General features: G+C 41.8%; 1 protein-coding gene across 6 annotated transcripts in view; it reads right to left on the bottom strand.

Moving 5' to 3' along the window:
- Nucleotides 1-21,740, bottom strand: part of DCDC2 (doublecortin domain containing 2) — a 161,677-nt gene that overhangs the window by 114,990 nt on the left and 24,947 nt on the right. The gene's annotated exons all lie outside the window — the stretch shown is intronic.

Here is a 21,740-nt window from a genome sequence, read left to right as displayed (position 1 = left end):
TCATTGACACTGTATATTTGTCTGTTATATTTATACAGGTACCTTTGTCAGCCAAATTAGTCAATGGTAGAGCTAGGATTAGAACTCAGAAATTCTTGGCTCTATGTTTAATCAACCAGTTCAGTACTGTCATTCAACCTCTGCACATTTTCAGGTAGCCCATTGCTTAGAATTGCATGTTTTGCTATGAAAGGAAGGAGACTCGGGATGCTAGTCACCAAGGGTCATTTCTTGAGAGAATCTAGGCATGTGTAACCCTTTGATTTTTTGCACTGGGGATGGGTAGAGGGAGGGGAGACGATTTGCCTTGCCATAGCAGGGGTCTGAGGGCTCAAAGATTCCATGTCCCAAACCTGCAGAACTCTTGGGATGCACCACAGATAGGGTATTCTGTGTAATGACCACTCTCCATAGATGTCCTGTCCCCTTCAGCCCATTTGACACTGACTGCTCATCACAACCACTGCTGCCCCAGAAATGGTTTTCAAACTGTGGGGCAGGCCTCCCACGGGAGGCACGAGCTGTGTGCTTTATTTATTGTTGTTGTTGTTATGAGCTCTGGCTGTCAGCCCCAGGTAGCTGGGGCTCATGCAGAAGGGCTGTGCACACCTGAGAGACAGGGATAAAGGGGACAGCCAGAGCTCTGCCACCTGAGCTCTCTTGCCCCCCTCCCCCAATTCCTCACTGGGAGGTAGTGGGGCTCCAGCTGTCAGCCCCAAGGTGGCAGCAGCAGCAGCACAGAAATAAGGATTCAAGGGGACGCTAAGGCTGCTGTGAAAAGTGGTGGGTGGCAGTATGTATACTTGGATGGGCGGGGGGGGGGGCGGATGTGTAAATGACTACAGACACAAAGAAGGGGGGGGCCCAATCAAAAAAGTTTGAGAACCACTGCCCTAGAGGGGCATGTCCACACCCTGGAGGAGTAAGCAGTGTAAATGACCTCAAACTGTCTGCAGTAATTGATGCTATTTTGGCATGGGAGAATGGGAGAGGCTGAGGTAGAATTTAACGGACTGCAAAACGCTGCCCATTTAGAATAGCATTCCCCCCACACTTCAGATGTGCATGAAATGACTTATCTGTACACAACAGAAGAATGGAATGTGGGCAGGAATGCCTGCCCTTAACAGAGCATAAGTAAGGGTTGAACATTTTAGTTTTTCCTTTTCACTGTGGTGTTCTTAAAAAGTATTATTTTGTTGTCGTGCCTAAAGTTCCCAAATTTATTTACAGTCATTGAATATATTTTTGCGTAAAACCTATTTATTATGTCTTTCTAGATTCCAATCTTCTATCTTTTTTTCCAACATGAGGATTTTTTCCCCCTTTAGCAGTGATGCATGTCAAAGAATTTAGTTGGTGGGGGCATGTGGCAACCCCCTAAAGAAACTCCCATGGTTTACACAGTAACTACCATAAAAGAAGAGTGGCAAAATTTACCATTAGTAACATTTCAAGTGAGCTACAATATAAAAGGCAAATACGTACATTAAAAATGGCCTTAGAGCTGGCATTGCAGTAACTGAGCACCAAAAGCAGGGGGGATAAAAATAGGTTTTAAAAAATGAAAGAATTTTAAAAATTAAATTAATTTAAAAGAGAGAGATGAGTCTTTAAAAATTAGAATCTACAGCCACCTATTGTAGTCACTTACATGGTAAAAAAAAAGTTTAATACCATATAATAGACTATACTAAAATGCTATACATTAAATAGCCATGCAAATATTAAGCACAGTAGATTCATGACAGGTCCCGTTCAGCCTACAATCTATTTTATGTAATACTATTAATGGAACCGAATTAAAGAGATGATGTAGCCGGGGACTGTCAAATGACTATTGGTCAAGGCCCAGGGACAGATCCTGCCAACACTACTGAAACTAGCGCTTACTACTCTGAGCAGGCCCATTGAAGTGGTTCACAGTAGTGAGTACTAAACTCACTAGTAACTGTGCATTTTCAGTATCAAACATACTCCCTGCCCACTCAAGCAAAGCAGGCCCACTACAGAGATCTGGCAGGATTTTGGGAGTCCATGAGATGGGCCTGCATTCCTCTGGCACAGGGTAGCTGCAATCTGTGGGGGCTAGCTGAGCCCCAGTGTGCAGGAAGCTTTTGGCTACACCCTCAACAGGGGGACAGATCGAATGGCTGAGGAGGTTAGTGCAGCCATAGACTCCAGAAATGCCTGTGAAAGGAGGTGGGAGGTGAATTCCTAGAACTCCTGTGGATCTCCCCTTCACTAAAGCCGTACTGAGGTGGTAGAGGATATCTCTTTGGAGTCTGTTTTGTTTGCCTGTACTATCTGTTTGTAAATCAGTGTGTGCCTGAATGTCTGATCTAAATCCCACTGAAGTCAGTGAGAGCAAGGGTTGCCACATAGAATCATAGAATATCAGCGTTGGAAGGGACCTCAGGAGGTCATCTAGTCCAACCCCCTGCTCAAAGCAGGACCAATCCCCAGTTTTTGCCCCAGATCCCTAAATGGCCCCCTCAAGGATTGAACTCACAACCTTGGGTTTAGCAGGCCAATGCTCAAAGCACTGAGTTATCCCTCCCCCCTGGTCCCGGTTTTCCCAGGACTGTCCCTTTTTTGAGATAGCTGTCCTGGGAAATCTGTAACTGTGTTCAGGGTACACTGCCAGCTGTCCAGTTTTATGGGCTCAGGATGCTCCCAGATGACCTGGGTTTTTGTACCTTAGAGGTAGCAACCCTAGAAGAAGCCTTCCCAGGAACTTCAATGGGCTTTGAATTAGACACTGGGACTTTGGGAAATCCTGGCACGCAGAATATTCTACTTTACTAGCCTGGGCAGGGAGAGACAACGATAACTTGTTGTGACATCGTTTGTAATTAGCATAGTTGGACCACAGAGATTTTGTAGAGGCTGCCAAATTATGAAGGATCCTGGTGTCAGATTTTTGGTGTCAGTTTTACAGAAAAACATGTTAAGGCTCATTTTTTACACTGTTACTATATCAGTCTTCTACCATACTAGGCTTTTGGCAGGGGAGGGAAATCTGCCATGTCTCCAGATTGCAAAAGGGAGCCCAGTTGGGAATATTTTGAAATGTTCCTGTAGCTGCTGTCAGTGTCAAAGGATCATTTGCCAGTCTAACCAGCGTAGCAAAGAGCTTCAAAGCCAAGAAGCAAGGAAACATTTTGAAAAGCGTGCTGCTGAGGGCTAGGATGACAATAATCATACTTTAGTAGTCACTAGTCTGAATATTTAGACCCAGATCTTGGGCTGTGTTCAAAGAACAATGGATGTAGCCCATATTCCCCTCCCAACCAATGCTGGGGCTGTCAGTCCAATCTGCAGCATAAAACAGACTGGCTTCAGTACTTAAAAGTACTTGTCTATCTAAAAGACTGATCTGATCCTTTCCTGGTTCCAGATTCTCCAAACCTGATCCTTAGGTCACTACTAACTATCCTAACCAGCAACATCCCTGGGTGCTGGGGAGGAGAGAAAAAAGGGGCTTTTTTGTAGGATTTCCCTCCTTGTTCCCCAGTAATGTAGCCCTTCAACACCCTACTTGTTATGTTTCCTTTTAGATTTGGAACAGATTTCCCCCACTGAACACAAGGCCAGCAAGAAATGCATTTCAAGAATCTTCAAAAACACCAGAAGAAGCAGGTGGAGAGGCAACCACTTTTCAGACATAATAAAATAATAATAATAATAATAATAATACCTTTATAAAGGGCTTCTCATCAATATTCCTCAAAGCACTTTACAAAGGAGGCTGTATCATTATCCCCATTTTACAGGTGGAGAAACTGAGGCACAGATAGGTGAACTGATTTGCCCAACACCATCAAGCACACCTCTGGCAGAGCCAGGAACAGAATCTAAGTCTCCTGAGTGCCAGTCCAATGCTCTATCCACTAATTCATACTGCCTCCCGGAAGTGGATACCTCCCCTAGGCACATCAGCATGAACAGACTCTCCTATGTGTAGTCCTCTGGCCTTATATTATGAAATCATTCACTTTTAGTATTGGCTATCCACTGCCTTTACATCCCAAAACATGGATGCATATTAAAGTTTCTTCTTTCTTTTTAATGAAATTAACCCAGTGATCCCATTTGACCTTCAGCTAGAAGTTCAAAACTACAAAGGTACAAAAAAACAGCACAGAAAGTACTTAAGCTTTCTGAAGTGAGTGTATTTAAAAAAAAATCTTTATAGACTGATTCCTTTCAATGGACATTAGAGGTCATTTTTTCAAAGGCCCTAGGCATTGCATCTATGAGCCTTTTGACTTTCTAACAATGGGGTAATTACACGTTTACCGTAGTTCTGAACATAAATGAGAACTGTGCACATGCACAATCATTTTGCAGGTGCAATTTTGCAAGCCAACTTTGAAAATATTTCCCAAGGTTACAGTCCCAACTGTACATTCCAGGCTTTAGCAGCACAATTCCTTGACCATTAATGAGAGCTGAGTGGCTAACATTCCATGCAACAAGTCTAAAGATTTAACCTTAAAAGCTTCAAAAACTTATTGGTGAATGCTTTTAACAGTTAATACTACTTATGATGAGATGCAAGCTAAGCACAGGTGTAAGCTATTCACTTGCTAAAAAAGCTGAAACTATTTAAGAACATATATTTATTATTTAGATTTTAAGAAACAAAAAACTGGGTGTATCCACTTCCATCAGCTTGTTTCCCCTCATCACACCAAACCCTTCCATCATGTAACACCTACACACCTTTTCTAAAGGCTGTTCAACATTTTCAGGGCTGACTCCTGCATCTGACAGGCACTCACAGCCTCCCATCTACGTTAATGAAAGTTTCTGCAGGCAAGAACTATATGATTGGGCCCATTAACATCATATATATACTGCAAACATTAAATAACCTACCAAAACCACATTCTTCAATATACAGTACTTTGTTGCACCCAGATTTCAGTGACGCACACTTCGTTGGAGTTAAAGAAGCGCTCTCTAATCACAAAGAACAAGCCGTTTAGGTTATTCCCTAGTGTGTCCAATTAATTACTGTAGTTGTTTCTGCAAGCTGATGAAACCATTAATTTCTAGCCAAGTTCCTCAGTAGGCCACTATGTTGTTGCACTTGGCCCCTGAGGACAGATGCAGTGTCACAGCTGCTAAGGGCTCATTTATTATTGAAAGGTTTGTATTTCTACCAATAATAGACACTATGGCTTCAGCCTGCATGTTTGTCTTTTGGGTTACCCTTTAAACAAAGAGCCATTTATATTCCCAGCAGCCTTCTCTGGTCTATCTAGAAAACAAGATAGCCCCATTTTTAAATGAGCAAATCATTAGGGAATGCAAGATGGGAACAGTTTGGGCAGAGCCATTATATTTTTTCTTTTTACTCCAAACATGGCACAAGTAAGATCAAAATAAAACCTACACCGTTCTGCACTTTTGTTAAAACCAAATGTGCTTTATATTAATGGGAAAAAAGCTACATTAGCACAACATTAAAAGTTGCCAGTTTAAGTCCACACACAAAAATCAGAAAGTAGAAAATGTTAAGGTTCCCAGAGCAATATTAACCCACTCTAACTGCACAGAAATGTTTGCCATAGTACACAGAGTAGAAGCTTTAGTGATCGAAATATTGCACACAGTGGCCCAGATTGTGTCTAACAAGCACTGGACCTTTTCGGGGGCAGAGCAGAACTGCATTGCTCTATAGCAGTGGTTCCGAAACTTGGTTCGCGGCTTGTTCAGGGTAATCCCCTGGCGGGCCGCAAGACACTTTGTTTACCTAAGTGTCCGCAGGTACGGCTGCTCACCAGGGCTTTGGAGCTGTGCTCCGGCTCCGCTCCAGCTCCAGGAAAAAACCTGCCGCTCCGCGCTCCAGCTCCGGGCTCCGCTCCAAAGCCCTGCTATTCACAGCTCCCAGTGGCCATGGTTCACAATTCCCGGCCAATGGGAGCTGCGGGAAGCGGTGGCACGGATCGCACCGCTTCCCACAGCTCCCATTGGCCGGGAACGGCGAACCGCAGCCACTGGGATCTGCAAGTGGCCGTTCCTGCGGACGCTCCAAGTAAACAAAGCGTCTCTCGGCCCGCCAGGGGCTTAGCCTGAACAAGCCGCGAACCAAGTTTGGGAACCACTGCTCTATAGGGAGTCCCTTTGGCATTCCCCACTGTACAATGGGAACAGACCTGCTGCATTGCTCCTGGGTTTCTCCCTCACCCTTATGTGGACAGTTATGCTGCATTGGCAGGTCTGGAAGGGGCAGGTCTTCCCCTACCCTCTTTGGGGTGGCTACCCCTTTAAGGTCACCACTACAATTATGCCTTACCCTGGTGGCAAAAGGCAGGAAAGACTCTTTGCACCCACCTCCACACAGTGCACATGCCCAAAGATCAAGCACAATCTGGCCCTGTATGTGTGGAATAGGTACAGGAGAAAGATAGGAAAAAAGAATAAACCACAAAAAGAAATGCTAGCTGAAATACTATGGAGTTCTGCACCTGAGTTTTGCACACCATAAGTTTTCAAGCCAGTAAGTATGTAATCACACAAGCATGCTCACTACAGTGCTACCATTTTAAACAAAACACAATGTATGTAGCACTACAGACACTTAAAGCCTCATATCCACATTTCTCTCATTTACTTTGCTTTTCTGTTTCACATTTCCCCAACAGCACAGTCTTAACAGTTACCAGTCACACCTAACACTGACTTCTGCCTAGCCATTGCTAAGCTATCTCTAGGTATGAAAAGAGCTGTATTTTCTGAGAGAGCAATATATTTTAAATACACAAAACACATAAATAAGAAGCTGGGTGCTCAGCTGGTGTAAAACAATGCAGTTCCACTGAAGTCAATGAAGCTACGCCAATTTACACCAGCTGAATATCTGGCTCAGTGTTTGTGTATCTGGTTCAGTGTATGACTAAGAAATTTTAAGGCATACACTGATGTGCTCATATTTCCTTTGTAGGAGAGACCAAAATGGCATAGTGTCTGGAATAGTCTGACCCCTCTGGGGCTACAAAGTTACATATTAACCCAAGTGAAGCCTTGGGTAAATATTTGCACTTATGTTAAGAAGCCAGCACCACTAGAACCTAAATCCTCTAAGGTAGTTTAATTTCACTTTAATCGGCATAGTTTTATTGACTTCCATGAGAATCTAGCCCTCTTATACTTTCATATCCAAGCTCCCTCAATTTGTTTCAAATGGGCCATTTCAAGGCAGTTTCCACCTACCACCTGGTGAAAATTGCTTCTCGCCCCCTGATGGCCCCCCCAGAACCCCTGCCCCATCCACCACCCCTGCTCTCTGTCCCCGACCACCCCCAGACCTCCCACCCCTAACTGCCCCCCACTGCCACATCCAACCCCCACTCCTTCCTGACCACCCCCGGACCCTCTGCCCCTATTCAACCCCCCTGTTCCCCGTCCTCTGACTGCCCTGACCCCTATCCACACCCCCGGCCCCTGCCCACCCCCCAAACTCCCCTGCCCTCTATCCAACCCCCCCCTCCAGCTCCCTGCCCCCTTACCATGCTGCCTGGAGCACCGGTGGCTGGCGGCGCAGCTGCACCAGGACAGGCAGCCACGCCGCCCGGCTGGAGCCAGCCACGCACCGCACAGCACAGAGCACTGGGTCAAGCCGGGGTCTGCAGCTGCGCTGCCCCAGAAGCTTGCAGCACGCCGCCCAGAGCATTGCGCCAGTGGTGCGATGAGGTGAGGCTGTGGGGGAGGGGGAACAGCAAGGGAGGGGCCGGGGGCTCGACTCCCGGGCCAGGAGCTCAGGGGCCCGGCAGAACAGTCCCACAGGCCAGATGTGGCCCGCGGGCTGTAGTTTGCCCACCTCTGAACTAAACCCAACTCAGCTTAGGTTCTGAAATCTGATGAGATCACAGCCCCAGGTGGTCATGGCTTCTGAAATTTAAGCATTCACAGAACACTGATTCTGAGGCCTCTAAAGTGTGTATCTTTGAGCCAAACTTTCATCCTTACTTTTTGCAGCATGACTGAGGCTCATAGCAAAACCTAGGGTACTAAGGCTGGGATTTCTATGCAAGTAAATGCCTAAATCCCATTCATTTCAGTGGAATAGGGTGCCTAACTCCCTTAAACCTCTTTGAAAATCCCAACCAGCATGTGCATTAAACTTCTAATAAAAACACGATCAGTAAAGATTATTGTCATTCTATAAAAAACATTCTATATATCATTTATCCTTATAATATAGTCCTTACAGGTATTTGTTAAATATTCACAAAATCTGGCAACAATATATACATACACACTGCTAGCTAATACTTGTACTTACATCTTCCACTGTTAACTGTTGGCAAAAAAAACAAAACAATATGTTTAGCAATTAAATAATTAACTCATATATACAATCAAATGATCTATAATAAACATAAACAAGTTTCTAGCTATCAGACAAAAATGCAGCATAAAAACACTTTCTAAGTCTATTTTGGCTTTTACGTTTTAATAGAGAGTGAGCTTGTGCTCTTGAAGGTGAAGGACTGAAGCATTAGTTTAACGCTAGCATTAGAACTATGTTAACGATGAATTTAGTGCTCATGAAAATGAAAATTGACAACACAGGGTTGAGCACCACTTGTGAAAGTGAAGCCTGCAATAGCACCACATCATTCAGGCAACCCGAGCAGTACGCAACTCAATGCCTCAAGCTGAAATCACAACTGAATACAGTTACTGGTCTGAAGACTTTCAGCCACGCTGCAGGAACACAGCCTATATTGGCTTGGGACTCACAGACACATTTGAAGACTTTAATGAGTGTATTAACCATTACAGCGTAAAGAAAGAAGTACCTAAGAGTGACAGTTGAATCAACAGAAGACTCTGTCTCCACTGGGATCAGACCTATGCTTGCTACAGCTGCGTTTCTCACAACCAGAGCCATAAAACCAAAGATGTAGCAAATCGTATATTTCTCTTTCCTGTTTGTGCTAATTAACATGTAAGCTTATTTGTTGATTACCATATTTATAGTTTTAGAATCTATGAATGGTACATTGTATGACGTCACTTTCCCTCTCCCCTTTCCCACACAAAGAGAGGACTTTCTAGTTACAAATAAGAAACTTAGGCCCCAGTCTAGCAAAGTACTTAAACTTCTTCTGGGCTGAGCGTATACAGGACTTTGCAGAAGGTGCTAAACCCTTTGCGGAATTAAGCTCTTAATGCTTGAAAATTACGTAGTTGATTACATACTGTTATCATTGGATTCTATGGTGGCACACGCCAATATTTAATCAGACATGAGAAGCAGTGGATTGCGGGGCGGGGAGAACTGCGTCTGGTACATTAGAAAGATTGATTGAGACTAAAATCTAGGCGACTTTTGTCGTCTTGAGGAAAGTTAAAAATAGAATGAAAGCACTCTTCTTAGCTTGTCTTCTCCTTCCAGCAAGCACCACACATGACCGCTTATCTGCGATCTGAAATCCATGCCAACGGATGAAAGTCTGGCAGCACCTCAACTGATTGCTACACTGATGGAATTCATTTAATCTCTAGCTAAAACATGGCATGACTAATCTGGCCTGCTGCCTTGTCCTATTCAAAACCAACAGCCTAGCAAAGGGGTTGATCTGAACAGCTTCAAGCCTTCCTTCACATATCCGCATGTATGTATAAAGCCATTCTGGTTGGCAGCAAAAAGCCATTCTTTTATCCAGATTCTCAGCTGGTGTAAATCAGTGTAGCTTCATTAAAGTTGATAGAGCTATTCCAATTTATAGGAGCAAAGGATCTGGCCCACTGCTACTGCAGTAAGTATTACTATATGTCTATGGCAAAACTAGTGTCTGTTACATTACTCATGTTACTATATAGCTAAACCTTTTGAAATTTGAAAGATTTCAACACAGTGTTGCATACCAAACTTATCAGCTCATATAATGAGCCATGGCTTGGCCAGTTTGTTACAATGGCCAGTTTGTTAACCCCAGGAAAATTGAGAATAAATGTTTGCATTCCCTAAGGGCAGAGCTGGGGTCAAAAGAACCAAAACCCCATTAACATACATCATCCTAGATGTTCAAAGCTTGTGATGCAAATGAAAGTAGGTTCACAGTTCAATGGTCAAAAGCAAAGAAAGAAAAGATAAATGTCACCTTTATTTTATTTTATTTTATTTTAAAAGCTATCACAGCACATGAAACCATTTTATCCACCACATAAATATAAGATTTTTATTACTGGTGTTCTTTATGTATGCTTCTTAAAGATATAGGACCAGATTCAGCAGCATGTTCTAAATGTTTTGTACCATTCCACTGATCCAAAGCAGTGACCGACCAATTAAACCGGGTTTCTGGCTGTATTACATCACTGGATGGTGCAAAGCCACATGGACCTGGCCACAATTTCTTTATCTTTAGCTAGAGGCCCACCTCTATTGGCGTGGAAATAAAGTACTCCTAGAGATGTCTAGAGCTGCTATCTGTACAAAAACAATGATAATATGCCCTAATAAATTTGTTAGTCTCTAAGGTGCCACAAGGACTCCTCGTTGTTTTTGCTGATACAGAATAACACGGCTACCACTCTGAAACCTAGCGCTACAAATTTCAGAGTGATAGCCATGTTAGTCTGTATCAGTAAAAACAACAACGAGTCCTTGTGGCACCTTAAAGACTAACAAATTTATTTGGGCATAAGCTTTCGTGGGCCACAGGGGTTCTAGCCCACGAAAGCTTCTGCCCAAATAAATTTGTTAGTCTCTAGGACTCATTAGGACTCCTCATTGTTTTAGCTCTACAAAGATACCCTTAACATCCATGGACCATATTAACTCACTGGGTTCTCTCAGCTTCCACGGATGGTCTGGCATTTGGCAGCTTACACACAATCTTCTCTCCTGTCAACCAGCACAATCCATATTGAGCACAGCTGAGCAGGAAAGAGGCAGTGCCAGGCCAATATGTATTTGCTGATTCAGCAAATCTTCCAGGCAGCCTCTGACAGCAAGGCTCCTAGAGAGCCCCCAAAAGCATTTAAAGCTTCCCTCTTCCACTAAAAACCATAAAGAAGGCTCCCCTGTCTCCTGCTCAGCTCCAGAGTAAATCTAACTCCACAGCAGCTGCCTATGTCAATAGAAGGGCATTGTCATTTGTACTTTCTGTGCCTGTGTGGGCGTATCTGGCCCCATGTATGCAAGTTCTGGAGGGAAAATTCTATTATATTCAACATGCATCATTGTAAACTCCTCAAGGCAGAGATTATGGGCCAGATCTTCAATTGGCATAAACCAGGGTAGCTTCATTGGCTTCAATATAGTTATACTGATTTACATCAGCTGAGGATCTAATTTCATGTCTCTGTCTTTTCCACCATCAAGTTCACTGTGGGTTCTTAAATAATAATCTAGATAATCACTGGTGAAACCTCATCAGAAACTAGTACATGGGGAGGGTCTGTTATGAGAAAGGGGCAGAAGGGGCTCAGCAACTTCACTCAGATTTTTCTCCTCATTCAAAATGAATGGACAGACTGGGGGTGCCTTCTACAAAGTGTATTTGCTGTCTCACCCTTTTCACTTCTGACACCCTCAGATTTGAGCTTCATTTAAGATAAAAGAAAGGTCTTTGTCACCCAAGGCTGCAGAGAAAAGCCTGAAGATGTGAACCATAAAGATTCAAAAACAAGAAAGCAAATTTTTAAAATTTTTTTAAAAATGTATTATTTTATATCTCTTGATTTTTAATCCAATGTCAAGGATTTGTGATTTTTGAACACTTGGGGAAGGCAATGCTGCTTACAGAAAATGCCAGTATTTATAATGTACATGCAGCAACTGGAGTTGTACCTCATTAAAGACTGCAGGACTGGACCCCAAAAAATGAAAGTATAGTTCTCTGCCTTGAAAACATCAGCCACATTAATTTACCTAGAAGATACTAATTAGCTACCCTTATGTTAAACCCAATACAAAACCTAAAATCTCCATGGGCTTGATCCAAGCCCATTTAAGTCAGTGGGAATCTTTCTGTTGATTTCAGAGGGCTTTGGACCAGTCCATAAGTAAGTTCATTACAAAGGTACATGGAATTATAAAAATGAAGATCAGCTCTTCCATATGCACTGCTAATGCACATGGCTGCAGAATGATTAGCTTTCCAAACTACATAATCCCAATTAGCAGTATGTACAAACCAAAAGATACCATCTGATCAATTCCATACTGATTCCTACTGGTATTAGTTTGATTATGAACACTCGGGATAGTAACTATGTTTGTATGTCTTGCTGTGCTAATTACGTTACCAGGATACCAACTACCAAACAATGCCATACAAAATTTAACTTATAAAGATGTTGCTCCAGAGGTTTAACAAACATATCAAATGTTTCATTTGCCAGCTTTACCCAGTCATGGATAGAAAGCTAAATCAAAACTTTGGCATCTGTACCCTATATTTTGACAATTTCATACTGAATGCGATACCAGCAGCAACATTTTAATACAGTTAATTATATCCTGCTTCAGAAAATGAGGAATTCCATACTCAACCCCTGAAGCAAATTGTGAAAGAAATCAAGCTTTTAAGATGTGGAGCAATAAAGAACACTTAAAGAGTCTTATCTGGCATATTTGTATGGCAGCATGAATGGACATCATGCATACAATTAAATTGCTTCCAAGCATACAGCAATATTTTGTGTATGCTATTTTTATAACAGGAGCTATGATGGCTTATTTCTAAAAATCAGGAAAACCTTGCTTCCGTGAGGATTAGTTCGGCCTGGCAGAGGCGATCCCCTCTTTAGCTGCATTCTGAGAGCACCGAAAAATGGGATATTTCAACCATTTCTCAGCTGTTTTCAGAAGTCCTTATCAATATGTTTCCTCTACTGAAAAAATGGGAATTAATTCTCAGTGATCAATGGCTAAAAATCTAAGAACCAGATCAACAGCCCACTCACAGTCTCTACATAACAGGAACTTTTTCTCAGTGGTTAGGTGTAGGAACTATTTCTCAGGTAATCCTAAATACAAAACTTCCAATAAGTAGAGAAAGCACGAATACTGGAATTTATGACAAGTATATTTCATATCAATTTATACAATATGTCATAACAAAAGTCTACACAGCATTAAGGAATTAATCAGATGAGAAATTGAGCTCCCAATATCAGCTCCCAAAATCAAATTATTACAAATTCATCCAGTTACAAACACTACTTACAGACCAGTGCAGACCAGGAAGACATACTGTAATATCACAACTGTCTACTCTGAAAGAGGCACCGAAAAGGCTCAGGAAGGTAGGTCCAGAGAATGAATTGTCAAACTTTATGTAGCCCTTAGTGATTCTGAAATAATTAAGTCACAACATATAAATGAAAAATGGGAACCAGGATTCCAGGATACCACAGAGAATGGCAGACATCCTCCAAAATACCTATACACATACCGCCTCACTGTGCTTTGGAGAGAATTCCAGTGGAAAGATATCAAATGCTTCTTCTGCACTCTAGCAATTACTAACCTCTGCTGGATAAGATGTGGGCAAATTGGTCACCACACACACATCTTCTGGACCTGCCCACAGACCCACACATTCTGGTCACACACATGAAAGCTCACAGAAATCCTCTGACATATATTTCAATCAAAACCTCAAACTATTATGTCCTGATGGACACACCTCCAAATATCCATAATGACAAAGAGTGATACTTGTTCAAAATATTAAGAGCTACTGAAAGAGAATGCATCATTACACTATGGCTGACAAAACTAGAACCTACAACTGAGCTGTGCGGCATGGGGCACAGGTCACTTGCCGGTTTGAACTAGAGTAAATGGTAGATTCTCTGTAACTTGAAGTCTTTAAATCAAGATCTGAGGACTTCAGTAACTCAGCCAGAGGTTATGGGCCTATCACAGGTGTGAGCAGGTGAGGTTCTATGGTCTGTGATGTGCAGGAGGTCAGACTAGATGGTCCTTTCTGGCCTTAAAATCTATGAGTCTATGAAATACAAGAAATTAACGGGATGAAATAAATCCCAGATGGAATCTGAAAGTCCTCGGGACTGTTTGAAGATCACTGGGCTCTAGCCAGTATTCCACTTATAACATATAAGAGACAAGGACAAATGGTAACAGCCCAGAATTAAAACCACATTACCTCACCCAGACAGGACATGCCCATCCATCCACCCACATAATAATACCTGGGCAGAAAGATTCTTCCCCAACCTACTACACATCTACCTACACCATACACAAACCCTACACTATGAGTTTGTGTACCTCTCCCTCTCTATGCACCAGTATATAATGACATGCAATTTTCTTATGTGCCTGTAAATGCCTTTTTAAAATACACACAACAAAAAGATATTATAATACAAATAATGACAACAATAAACAGTCTCACAGCTTGCCATGAAATCCATGTCAAAAACTGATCAGTGGATAAGACAATTGAAGGTTGTTGCTGTTTAGAAAAAAAATTATTAGCTTTTAAGGACAAATATAATAATATGATCAGCAATGGCCTTAATACAGGACCACCTAGAAACTCTGGAGAATAGATGTCATTCCATATGAACACTTATCTTAATTTGCACTTCTCAGTAATGGCAAACTGGTTCTTTAATATTGTAGTACATACTCTCATTCAAATAAGGGCTTGTGACTCTCTGTTTTCACAGTAACATGATGTTTAGTTCAGTATGTTCAAATCTCTGTCCTCCATAAAATATCTTTTCTTTTTCAATTGAGTATATTTTTCAGAATCAAATAAAGCTTAAAAGAAACTGTCATATATAGGAGTTGCAAATACTGCATGCAGTTCCGGTCACCTCATCGCAAAAATGATATATCATAATTTTAAAAGGTACAAAGAAAGGCAACAAAAATGATTAGGGGTATGGAACAGCTTCCATATGAGGAGAGATTAAAACAACGGGGACCGTTTAGCTAAGAAAAGAGATGACTAAGGGGGAATATGATAGAAGTTTATAAAAGCATAAATGGTGTGAAGAAAGTGAATAGGGAAGTGTTATTTATCCCTTCACATAAAAAAAGAACCAGGGATCACCCAATGAAATTAATAGGCAGCAGGTTTAAAACAAACATAAGGAAGCACTTCTTCACATAACACACAGTCAACCTGTGGAATTAATTGCCTAAGGATGTTATGAAGGCCAAAAGTATAACTGGGTTAAAAAAAGAATTAGATATGTTCACGGAGTTTAGGTCCATCAGTGGCTATTAGCCAAGGTGATTAGCCCCATGCTCTGGGTATCCCTAAGCCTCTACCAGCAGCTGAGATGGGATGACAGGGATGGGAATGGATCACTTGATTATTGCCTTGTTTGTTCATTACAAACAATTAGGCTTTATTCATAATAATCATTTGGTAACTATGTTGACCCACCTTCCCTCCAGATTAGACAGTTAAACACCTCATTTGAGATACACCTGTATTGTAGATCATTTTAACTACAAAAGGAACGTATTCCTTCAAAATGAATTCTGCTGCCAAAAGAACTGGAGGACAGAAAGAGAGGTGGGAAATATGTTGCATCAAGGTTGTAGCTTGAGTCAGGGTAAAATGTTTTTACACTACAGTATTTTCCCCATCAGTACTGCATTAACAGGAATGAAGGTATACTTTGTCTGTGTTGGAATAAAAGCCCATAAGGGGCCTGCCACTGTAATTTACAGCAGCCCTGAGGCTGGCATACAATTTGCCTCAGGATCAGGGAGCCGCAGCTGGCTCCTTTGCATTCTCCTTCACCTCCACTACTGAGTCTAGCTAATACTGTGCATAGTTGAGAATCTGATGCCATAAAACTGTTCTTCACACTTTCCCCCCCAAACTTCCCAGGAAAACCTCCATGTGACTATTCTGAGGGTCTGCCTTGCTGCTAGGGAAATTAAGGGATTTTGAAAACTTGATTTTTGATAGGAAGCTAGCTTCAACCTTAAGCACAGAGGAGCTACCACAATGCTGGGATATGGCAGATGTCCTGTTATTTATCTACCGGGATAAATGAGAAAATGATGGGGAAGGAGAAGGAGAGTGCATGAATAGGAATCCTGATCCACATAAAAAACTTTTTACCCCATCATTTTCACCAAATTTTCATCAACAAAGTTCATCAACTGGAAAACTGGAAAATTTCGACCAGTTCTAGAGGTAGCCTTGTCACTGCAAGGATACAACAGGAAATACTGTCATGTTTCTGGTCTATTTTAAAAAACTGACTTTAGTTCTAAAGAGAAAGCCCCATCAGCCACCTCCAATGAGCATGCTCCTGCTGACATAGCGCTGGGCACACTGCTACTTATGCTGGCGTAATTTACATCACTCAGGGGGGTGTTTTTTCACACCCATGAGCAACAAGTTTTGCTGACATAAGTGGTAGTGTAGACATGGCTCAAGGCTGACTGCAAAGAGTTACACAGGGGTCTCACAAAAGTGGGTGACTGGGCAACAAAATGGCAGGTGAAATTCAACACTGATAAGTGCAAAGTAATGAACATTAGAAAAAATAATCCTAACTACACATATATAATTATGTATTCTAAATTAGCTGTGACCACTCAAGAAAGAGATCTTGGCGTCACCTTGGATAGTTCTCTCAAAACTTCCACTCAATACACAGCAGAGATCAAAAAGGCTAACAGAATGTTAGGAACTATTAGGAAAGGGATAGAAAATAAGACAGAAAATATCATAATTCCACTATATAAATCCAGGGTGCACCCACACTTTGAATACTGTGTCCACTTCTAGTCGCCCATATCAAAAAGGATATAGTGGAACTGGAAAAGGTTAGGAGGAAGGCAACAAAGATGATCCAAAATATAGATCAGCTTCCATATGAGGAGAGACTAAAAAGATTAGGGCTGTTCAGTTTAGAAAAGGGACAACTGCAGGTGGGGTGGAGATATCATAGAGGTCTATAAAATCATGACTGGTGTGGAAAAAATGAATAGAGAAGTGTTATTTTTCGTTTCCCACAATACTAAAACCAAGGATCACTCAATGAAATTAATAGGCAGCAGGTTTAATACAAAGTAAACAAGAGGAAGTGCATTAACCTGCAAGACTCATTACCATGGGATGCTGTGATGGCCAAAAGTAAAACTGGGTTCAAAAAAGAATTAAATAAATTCATGGAGGATACATCCTTGGCTATTAGCCAAGATGGTCTGGGATGCAACCCAATGCTCAGGGGCTACCCTAAACTCTTGACTGCCAGAAGAGGAAGAGAAGACTGCCAGGAAGAGAAGACAGGCTTGGAGCTCTCCAGCTGCCCTGTTCTGTACACTTCCCCTGAAGCTTTGGTACTGCCCACTGTAGCAGGCAGGATACTGGCTACATGGACCACTGGTCAGACCCAGTATGGCCGCTCTTGCGTTGCTTTTGTGTTGAGGGATGAGGGTGCCCTGAGCAGTTCCATCTTCTTTCTAAGAAGGCTTAGGAAGAGGTGGAACTGATGGGGAGGGCAGACGTTTCTCACCCTCCTCAGCACAACAAGAAGAGGCAAGGCAGTGTCCGTTGTCTTTAGAAAAAAAGCTTCCCTTACCCTGATGGTAGCCAGGAGCTGTTTGTGAAGCCACCAGTAAGCTCCTTCGTCAACATCTAGGACTAGGAAGCCCTGATCTGGAGGGTGCTCTAGTGGAATAAAATTAATTAATTAATTAAACACAATATAAAATAGCTTCCTCTTCTTTTTTTTTAAGCTCTCAGAAAACTGAAAAGGTAGGCTCTGATCAGTGCATTTGCAGGAGATGAGCCATAAATATCTTTCCTTACCAATTTTGTCCCTTTCCCTTATGCAAATACTGATTTTTTAAAATGAAACAAACTAGGAAGGTTTTATTTATGAAATTCTATTTAAATTAATGACTTATCATACCAAAGCATCTTTGTGGAACAGCATCAAAAATTCCCACATAGTGCTAGGAATAAAAATGCATAGAAAACAGGGAGAATAAAAACAAAATATTGGTTTTAGGTCCCCTATCTCCTCCCAAAATGTATGGTTTATTTTTAATTTCATAACAATGAAGTGGTGTATTAGCAAAAAGTAAAACAGGACTTGTTTAATCAAAAAGCTATTTTACATAAATAAATCTAGAGATGAAAGTTCTTGGCAGTAACCCTTTGAAAGGAGATTTTCTGAAATGAAATGTTATTGCATTAAAAACAGCTGGTGCTCTTCGTATCCCTGGATGAACATTTACAGATGATTTGGTCTCATTTTATTTTTAGACTCCTATACTCAAATACATTAATTACACAGAATTATACAGCTAGCTATGCCTGCATTAAATAATCTGAATATTACAAACATAATTCAAAGTGCAAGTAAAATGCAAATTGAGATATGGACAGCCTATTAGAGCTGGTCAGGAAAACAAAACTTTTTGTCTGGAAGGTTTCTCGGGTCCATGATGGAATTTCTGGTCAAAACCAAAGAGAGACCAAGAGAATGAAACCAAATTCCAAAACCTTTAGTGTTTTTTGTTTGTTTGTTTTTTGCAAAGCAGAATTCTCATTTTCCGGAGAGCCCTACAGTCCCACACTGACCTCTAAGGCTTATATCAGAGACATGTGACTACTGGGAATAGGCAGTTTAACATAACAAGGAAATGAAACAAACTCCAAGAGGAATCAGTAAAGGCCCTTCCTCTCAAACCTGTAACAGAATGTAAAGAATAATTATATCAGTGAGGATATAGTGCTGCTTCACCAGTTTCTATATCTATCTTCATTTCTAATGCACACAGCACCTTTGCTTCTAGGCACTAGATGTCAAATCCTGGCCCCACTGAAGTCAGTGGGAGTTTTGCCATTGACTTCAATGAAGTCAGGATTTCACCCCAGATACAGGAGTAAGTATTACATCACACCAGAATATGCCCTAAAATGAACCCAATGCTCCTCCCTTTTTTGAGCTTCCTACTCTCCTGGTTCCAGTCTGCAAAGGCTGTTACACTACTCCACTACTGGGAAAAGCCCTGCTTCAAGGGGGTGTAACTTGCACCAGCATTAAGAGTAGAGAAACTTGTAATCATCCCAATATCCAGTAGTAGTAGTGTATTCCATGGCCAAGGGCCATCTACACACTGGCTATGGCTACACTACAACGCTTGCAGCTGCACCACTGTAGTGCTGCTCTCTCATCAATTTAATTATTCCAGGCCCCACAAGCGGCTGGTAGCTGAGTCGGCAGGAGAAGCTCTACTACTGATATAGTACTGTCCACACCAGCACTTAGGATGGTATAACTTATGTCACTCAGGGGGGTGGCTTATTCACACCTGTGAGTAAGCTATACTGACTTAAGCTGTAGTGTATACATAGCCTAAGAAGGGCACCTTTAGGCACCTTTTCAGTGATGTACAATGGGAATTGGGCATGCAATGCTTTCAATAATTAACAGGAGTCGTACATCACAGTGAAAATGTATTTACAGAGAAAATTTCAAATTACTTTCTCTGATTCAGCAATGCAAAGCTCACCCTTAAGATGTGGGAGCATTCTTCTTTGCTCCTTGCAGTGCCCCAATATAAATATGGCTTCATATAGATGCTTAACTGATTTGAAAAACAATCATTTCAGCTCACATTACTCTGCACCATTGTGTTGTGTGTGCGAGTTGGACGTTAAGACAAGTGCACCAGTGCGTAAAATGCACAAGCCTTTTACCCTTTAAGAAGAATTTTACATTCTGACTTGGATCGCAACTGAGAATCAGTATGATGGCTTCACTGTAGTTTCCATTTGTCCACCTTAACAAACCACAAACAAGTCACCTAATTTCAGCCAGATTCACAAACTTTGCTCAGAAGAGACCCTGCACTGGAATAATAAAGATATTGCAGGTCAGGAACAGGCTTCATTGACAAATGGTGTGGGAAAGCTTGCACAGTCCATGTTTGCACTGCAGCAACTTCTTTCTCGTGCAAAGTTACTGAGAGTTATATGTGCACCTCAGGGACACAATATAAGCCCTCGGCATAGGTCAAGTCAGTATTTAATTTAATTTTTTTTTATTTTAAAAAATGCTTCTCTCTTCCTTTTGCTGTGACGGGGTGGACTAAGCCCAGAGACCCCTCAGGGTCCTGCCACACCCACCCCAGGAAAGGAGCTGTAGAGCTAAGTCCTCTGAGTGGCCTAGAGAGACTGTGAAGGCCTAGCCAATCAGAGGGCTGCAGGCTAGTATAAAAGGAGCTGCAGTACAGACCAGAGTCAGTTTCTTGCTAGAGCCAGAGGAGTTCAGCTGGGGCTCCTGGCTGGCCAAAGGGAACTGCAGCACCATGGACAGCTCAGTGCTGGCAGTGACCAGGGGAGCAAGAAGGAGCTCCTGGCAGGCTGCTGGAACTGAATACAAGACTTCAGCCCTATGGAAAGGGTGACACATTGGTGAAGGCTGGGGCTGCAGGGAAGCGGTCCAGGGAACTGAAGTAGTTTCATTAAAGGGACATGGCAGCATGTGGCTGCTATTCTTAGGGTCCCAGGCCAGGACCTGGAGTAGTGGGTGGGCCCAGGTCCCCCCCACATAGGACACTGGGAAAGTGGCCTACAATCGGACAGCAATAAACCTCCAGAAGAGGAACTGAACAGTTAAGAGGCCAAGAGGGTGAAACCATTGCCTCCCTGGTGATATGGGCCAGGACTGTTTAAAGACTGCAGACACATCCAACCAGAAAGGGGGCTCATAAGAGGTGGGTGCCACTCCGTTACATTAAGACTAAACAAATAACAGGGAAAAAGAACTAACTGACTATATAGGGAGATAGTGAAAATACTTTCCTATAAATGACTGCTCAATGTGCAATGTAAGTAAACTGAAAAAATATTCCATGCATAGTACTCCTAGATGTTACTTGTAGTAATAATAGGTAAAAGACTCACATATTTTTCACATACAATATTTAAAATAGTTTTTTAGCAAACAAAATGTGTCACGTTTTACATTCTTCGGATAATGAAAAAATATCACAGCATCACACCAAATGTCTGTCGGGTGCAAATCCTGCTCAACTTTGAGGATCTCCCATTATTAAGTGTCTGTTACCCCAGGTTACATACATTAAACCCCTATTTGCACTGCTAAGAGGGCTTTATACTTCTGGAAGGATAGTTCTTGGGATTGATGCTCTTCATCAGCCAGGAGGTGTAAAAAGAAACATCGCTGAGATATGGAAATAACTATTTTTTTTATATCCGAATGACATGGACTTTCATCCCACAGGAGCATACCACTGCAGAACACACTAGGTTCTGCACAATACTGGAAGTGGTAAAGACTGAATATCCTGCCCCACTTGATACTATATTGTCACTGTTCAAAAGGTACACATGAGCTTGGAGGCTATGGTTGGGGCTGGCTGAAAATTTTCCATCAAGCTATCTTTGGATAGATAGTTGGATTTTTGACTACATTAAATTTTTTAAAATAAACTGTTTGCTTTCACATAATATTTCAAGTATTCTAAAATTTGTCAGCCAGAACATGGAAAACTTGATTTTTTTTCAACAAAAAAGTTTTTTCATTTTCATCAAAATTTTCCACAGCAAAGAGCTTCATTTTCTAATCAGATCTAATGATGATAGCAATAAAATGTTTGCGCTTTATTGCTAGACCTGCCAGCTGTCAGAGCTGAAAGGAAGACAACCAGTTCATCACAGTCAAGAATTAAAATGTGGAAAGTGTGGATGGGGCTAACAGTAACCTCAGTAGCATCTTCATAA

This window comes from Natator depressus, chromosome 2, assembly GCF_965152275.1.
Source record: "Natator depressus isolate rNatDep1 chromosome 2, rNatDep2.hap1, whole genome shotgun sequence".
NCBI lineage: Eukaryota > Metazoa > Chordata > Testudines > Cheloniidae > Natator > Natator depressus.
The sequence above is the reverse complement of the archived record's forward strand: the minus strand, read 5'-3'. Positions and strand labels throughout refer to the sequence as shown.